The sequence below is a fragment of the Glycine soja genome, chromosome 8 (genome assembly GCF_004193775.1).
Source record: "Glycine soja cultivar W05 chromosome 8, ASM419377v2, whole genome shotgun sequence".
Classification (NCBI taxonomy): Eukaryota; Viridiplantae; Streptophyta; class Magnoliopsida; order Fabales; family Fabaceae; genus Glycine; species Glycine soja.
Window position 1 is genome coordinate 11,920,413 of NC_041009.1, and position 6,713 is coordinate 11,927,125.

The 6,713-nt window shown below is 31.9% G+C and overlaps 1 long non-coding RNA gene across 9 annotated transcripts; it reads right to left on the reverse strand.

The window, feature by feature from the left end:
- Positions 1-446: 446 nt before the first annotated feature.
- On the reverse strand, positions 447-5,850 carry LOC114421997. 9 transcript variants are annotated; one of them, XR_003668605.1, is made up of 10 exons: positions 5,780-5,850; positions 3,961-5,640; positions 3,771-3,833; positions 3,035-3,106; positions 2,600-2,662; positions 2,445-2,502; positions 2,170-2,335; positions 1,733-2,087; positions 1,523-1,633; positions 447-928 (listed from the first exon to the last, which is right to left on the reverse strand). It is a non-coding gene; the product is annotated as an uncharacterized LOC114421997 (long non-coding RNA). The 9 variants fall into 9 exon arrangements; XR_003668603.1 differs by having other exon boundaries at positions 3,961-5,662; positions 5,780-5,826; XR_003668599.1 differs by having other exon boundaries at positions 3,961-5,691; positions 5,780-5,824.
- Positions 5,851-6,713: the final 863 nt, after the last annotated feature.

A 6,713-nucleotide genomic window follows, 5' to 3' on the forward strand; every position in this document is an offset into this window, starting at 1 on the left:
ATTCGTGATTTTAGTTTTCCTATTTTATAATTGAGATATTTCATTCTCTTTTTAAAAAAATCTACAATTTTAATTTCCTATTTTTTAATAGAAATATTTCGACCTATACTCTTAAAAATTTAATGATTTTAGTTCCTATAACCAATTTTGAATGTTAATATGTGTATTTCGTTAGTTGACACATGTTTGTTTATTAATCATGTGAAAAAAGTTTTTTTAATTATTTAATTGCTGATAAACTTAATTTATATAAAAATAATTATAAAAATATACAATCAATGTCAAAAATTAGTCACGGGTACAAAAATTTTGAATTTTTTAAAAATGGAAGACAAAATCTCTTAATTAAAAAATGAAAAAACTAAAATTATAAACTTTTTAAAAATCTCAATTAAAAAATAAGAAGACAAAAATTAAATTTTAACCTAATTTATATACATAGAGAGTGACGTATGGAATTGGCAAGTGTATTTGTAATATATTGTCGTGTTATGTGCCATCGTGTTAAGCAAGAGTCATGTTTTTGGAAAAGGAGAAAGTTAGTTAATGAAAAAAAAACGTGGGTTGAATGATTGGGCCCATCGGTTTGGGTATATTAGATTCCTAGAGGGGAACTACTATTGGCCCCCACAAACTAGAGAAAAAGATCCTCTTACCCCTATCGGTTCTCCCTCCCTTCTTCTCACCCCCACCCAACCCATCTCTGCCTTAGATTCGAATCAGTGTTGCCCATCTTTGTCGCTCCAAACTCCAGTTCTGCATGAGCGACCCCCCCTTGCCCAGCCACCGTACTGCCGCCACACCATCATTGCACCTCCACATGTGTGTGCAAACCAATGAGTATCGTTCGAGCTCTTGTATTAAGGCTGACGGGGAGGATTAACACGTGTCCTCTAAGGCCAGGTTGTCAACCACGTCATCTGTGGACCTTGGACAGTACAACAATAAATTGAGTTGACTTGCATCCATTACTAGAATCATAGAAATCTAAAAGCAATTCTCTAAGAAAAAAAATCCAAATCTTAGTCATTAAGAAGAATTCAGTGTGCACATGTGCAAGTCATGATAAACAGAAATAATAATGTCATCATATTACATCTTGTACATAGTCATGAAGCATAAAAAACATAAATAATTGTCACATAATATACTATAACAAAGGATTTAGGAACAATGCATATAGCATTGGATACACAAACAAGCTATTGGATAGAACTTTGTTGAAGGAATTGATATGATGCATTAATCTAATGGCAGAATGGAAAAAAAAAACTGCTTCCATTTTTCTCACACCATAAGCTAATTCCCCTTAACCTCCCTGCTTCAACTATGCTATTGCTAACGAACTTCAGCCAGCTCAGTAGCATCTCTATTTTATATCCACTGGCCCTTCTATTTTATATAATTTTTGTTTACAGGGATCCCATCAGGCTACATCAAAATGAGATGAAATTCAGGGTATTTTTTGCTTTTTTCCCTAAATATATACAAAACAGAAGTTGAATATACATTTTACTCTAACCTGATAATACTATCATCACTCCCATTTTCCAATGGCTTGTATAGAGGATGTTTGCATTCTCGGAGACGTTCTATACCTTGAAATCAGTGGCCTATGTTGAGATCCAACAACCTACAATCCAACATCATACAACCGAATGATATGCTGCAGAGATAACCAAAAATCCAAAAATATAAAGGTACAAGAAATACAAAACCAAACTAGCCTTACAGTTGCTATTGATGGACTTATCTAATCAACCAAGTGAATAGTGAGACATCCATCCCCAAAATCATCGTTGAGGTATCTTTAATCAAGGGAAGATGCCCATAATGCTTTATTGCCAACAAAGAATTCATTCCTCCAAGCCATATATGGCAGGCATAAAAAATTATTTAAACTATACATGATGTTATCAAGTCAAACATAGCTATGTTTGTAAAAATGTCACAGTTACACAGTACTCAGTTACCTTAGAATTGATTTTAAGAAGTACATTGGTAAGGTATTGATCAGTGATCTTGACAGGGGCAAATGTACTAAGTGATAACACCAATTTCACTCAGACACTTCTTTTTCCAAGGCCCTAAAGTTGATGAATGATCATAAGGTGAATAAAAAATATTTGATATAAAAGAAAACCTAGAAACATTTGCCTAAAGATATACCATATGTATCACAAATTTTACTCTATGGCAAGACACAAAGAATCAACTTTGGTTCTCTATTCAGTTTTGATGCAAGCAGGTCAAACATTCTTTCAACCCATGCAACAGGGTTAGATTTTCTCAACTGTGGTTCCTCCTCTATCAAAGTATATGGTCGTTCGATGTTCTGCATAGATATTTATAGTACATTTGAAATGGATTAATCAAATAAAAAGAAGAAAGAAAGCAGATTAAATATAGCATCAAACATTATAATACAAAGCCTGGTGACATACAATGCCCTTGCTCATTCCACATCTGATCAGCTCCCTTGATATGTAACTAGTATCACAACTTACAAAAAAGTTGACAACAACCTAATAATCAATATGTGATGCTTGTAGAAGTGTCTATAAAAAAGAAATATAACATCATAAAAATAATGCAATACCTTCTTATTAAAATTCCACCTTCTGTTATGGGGGATGCAATCATCATTCTTACCAACCTTCAACTGTGTCTCAAATAGAATTGTATCAATGTGTGCATTTAATTCTCAGATAATTGAAGGAAAGGATAGAAACTGGATCAGAAATGGAAGAAAATAGAATTTATTTATTGATTGATTGTATCTCTACAAGGAATTCCCTGGAAATTTGAGAGATACAGGCCTCTCTCAAGTCCCAATTATATGTCACCAAACGACTAGATATCACTCCCTCTCAATCCCTCTTATTTAAAGGCAGCATGCCTTATTTCTTCAACCGACTGACCTACTAACTATCCAACTAACTCACTTAACTAACTACTAATGACTCTCCCTGACCATACACCTTATCCATAATACAAAATAAATAAATAAATAAAAGTTGGGCTGTTTACATACAAAGTTGTCATATTGTCGTCTGCCACTTTATTTGATGATATGGGTCTAGTGATTTGATTCCAGCTAAGATCTCTAGAAAACATGAACCAGTCACAAATGAGTTTGTAGCCAAAATGGCAGAAAAAAATGATTTCTCTATCATTAGGCACAATATAAAGCAAAGCCAACAAATATACTCAAACATACAAATAGGAAAGCTTGGGTATTGAACTGGAATCAGGAATACCTCCTTGTAGACTACATTTTCGTAGACTTCTGTTAAATCATATTATCCAGTTCAACCATGGTTCAACCACTAATTTAACCAGTTTAACAAATCAATTGTGACCTAGAGATCTTGCTAGTTCAATATCTACTAAGGTTTAAAAAATGTTAGATAACATGAATGCCATCAATTTTTTCACTCTGAAAAACTAGTAACTTTCAAAAAATAAGATAATTTAAATTAAAATAACTTTATTATATATATAAAATAAGATGCCGATGAATATATAAAATCCCTGGAAAAATTATCTCACTTTTATTATATATATATATATATATATATATATATATATATAATAAGATGATGATGAATATATAAGGAATGCTCATCCAAGAACGAGGAAATGAAAAAAGATACAAGAGTTGCTGCATAGAATAAACATACATCGCACACTTCCTTTATCTTATCCCTGCAATATAATAAACTTCAATATTAATTAAAAAAAAAAACTCTTTAGTCTCTTGTCCTTACTGGTTCCATTGCATACCAATTGAAGCATTCCAAATTTGATAGTAAAGATATACTCCACACAGTCTGAATTGCAGCAAGAACAGGATCAGATTCAGTTTTCTCTGAATAGAAATGCCACATGCAGCAAGAACCACATATATACATGTGTAGAGTATAGTTAATATAAATTCATACATACATGTTAACTTACCTATACGGCTCAGAATTTTTGTATATGTCGTGAAAATCAAGACTTCCAACATCCAAGTAGTTGGGTTGTAGCCATCTTTGATTTTAGTAACCCCTTCAATGCTCAGGCCAATGGAAAAGAATGACAAAAAAAGCAAATGCAAACAAAAATCATGGCTGTCTACTTGAAATAATATTGGACTTAAGTTGCATCTAACCTCAAAATACTTGATCGGTTTACTAGAATGATGTCCCAATGGCCCAACAAAGGTGACCAGGGTTTGAGTAGTAAGGTACAGAGAAACAGAACCAATGTAAACGGGCTATAAGTCGAAGCATACATTTTGTCAAGCCTGCACATGCATTTATACTACACAAAACAGTATAAAAATCTAGAAATTAGCCTGCATTGATTCAATTTATTTTAAAGAAATAATCTCTTATTTTTGCCAATTTAAAAAAAAATTGAAAAATAAGTGATTACTTCCTACAAAACAAAACAAACTATATTCCCAAACAAGCATTTAATCATTTAGGTAAACTAGATTTTTCCAACAAGCTGGGACAATTGGAGCTTCTAATTTTTCAAAAATGTTTTGGGGCTGCAAATTCACTTTGTCGAGAACAAAACCACCGGGCATATCCAAGTGCTCTAGATGTTAAAAGATAACCCGGTTTAATTAAATAAAAATTCACAAAACTGAAAAAGCCCAAAGTTGTTTCCATCAGGAGCTTCTTCACCTGATAAACCAACATATGTTTGTTAAAAATCCTAAAATTTATCAGCTTAATTTTTTCTTAAGCTAAAAATAAAAAAACTTCTTTTTTTCATGCAAGGCTGTAACAAATTCCTGTTCACCCGACTAGAAGACCAAAAAAATACTTTTTGTTTTAATTCCTCAATAAATATTTGGTACTTTGGTTTGGTCAGATATTTTTATAAGAGAGAGAAAGGAAGAGATGGAGCCATGAAGGATACTAATAGCACAAGAACAAACAAACAGTTACACAAGGACTTAGCATTTAGCAAGCTAATGTCAATCAGAATAAAATATTCTACAAACTCAATAAAAAGTGGTCTCGTTCTCCTTAGAATATATAATGTTTAACGCAAAAGAATCCCGAGTAACGAAATAAACACATAGAATTCAGAATAAATTACAGAAATAATTTGATTTTTAAGCTAGATTTGAATACAAACACAGGGTTTTCCTATTATAAACAAAGGGGATTTCAGATCAATTATTAGAACGCTGTTTAATTTTTTATTTTAATTAAAAAGAAGGTTTTCTATTAAGTGAAAGTGAAAATTGAGAGTTAATTTGTGTAGAGTAAATCAAAACATGAAAAATAGAGAGAAATTCATTCCAGCAGAAGCAATGCATGTAATTATCCTATGTGTAAAATAAGCTATATATGGCTATGTATATCAGTTATGAATACATGTAGAGCACAGAAGTTATAGACAAATAAGATATAGTTTGATCAAACAAGTTCAGAAAGAACCCAAGAAACAGGACAAGAAGACGGTTGTAGAACAGGACAGGAGGGTTGAACAGTGGGAGGGTGGTCTGTGTCTCTCGTGAGATAATGATAATGATGATTCTCTTGTCCAAATTCCACAATCAGAAACACGACCAAAAGCTTCACCAGATATTCTTCAAGAGATTTGAGTAGATGATGATACCTACACCTCTGGATTCTGGAATGCCACATAACAAAAGCTGAAAAACAAAAGAAAAACGAGGCACACCTAACAAGAAAATCAGAGGATGAACTTCTTGGTGATCTTGTCTTTGATGTTCGATTGATAGAACTTCATTTGGGTGAAGGAGGCATACCTAAATTGAAGCTTATTTGGCTCAGACAGAAATAAAGACTCTCGCAGGATTAATACATATTTATAGAGATGGGATGGGTCTCAAAATTCACTTGATAAAAAACTATCCGTTACGTTATAACTATTTTTTTTAATTACAATATCTTATCTTTTATCTTAATTTATTATATCTTTGATACTTTCCCTTATTAAATGACCTTCAATCTGATCTTTAACATTAAATGATCTTCAATCAAATCTCTTATCTAATCTTGTTATTAATTGTCATTATCAGATTTTTCTTTGAAGGAGTCATGATAACATACTTATTTTACAGTTATATTTTATGATTATTTGTAAGTGTAAAAATTTCAAAATATTAACCGATTTTTTTTTAAAAATCTTTACCAAATAATTATGGTTTTGTTTTTTTAGAAGAGATACAATGAAAACATTAATTGAGAGACTCAATAATAAATCTTAAAGTAAAAAAATCCAACTTTTTTATTCTTGAACTTTATTTTATTTAGTTACTTTTTGAAGATTCCAAGTTAATGCTCAAGAAGTTCTTGCGCATTTTTTATAATTTGAAATACTAACAAATATTAGGAATCATAATTCAACCTTCTTTTTATGACATTTAGGAGTAGCATAGATGGTATAGGATGATGATAGTGATCTTCGGCACCAAATGATACAAAAGAGGTTAAAAAAGAAAAAGGAAAAAGAAATGAAAAATTGTACACCTTTCGGAAAGGACATCCCCAGAACATCAATTCCAAGAGAGTGATGACTCTTAAGCATTTGCATTAATAGATTCAATGCTTGGAGGGTTGTATCTTGTTTGGAATGAAACTGTTAGATGGTCAACTTCAAAATAAGGGATGACTTACCCTTAAATATTTACACCACGAGGTCCAATGCTTGAGGGGTTGTATACCATCCGGGATGAACAT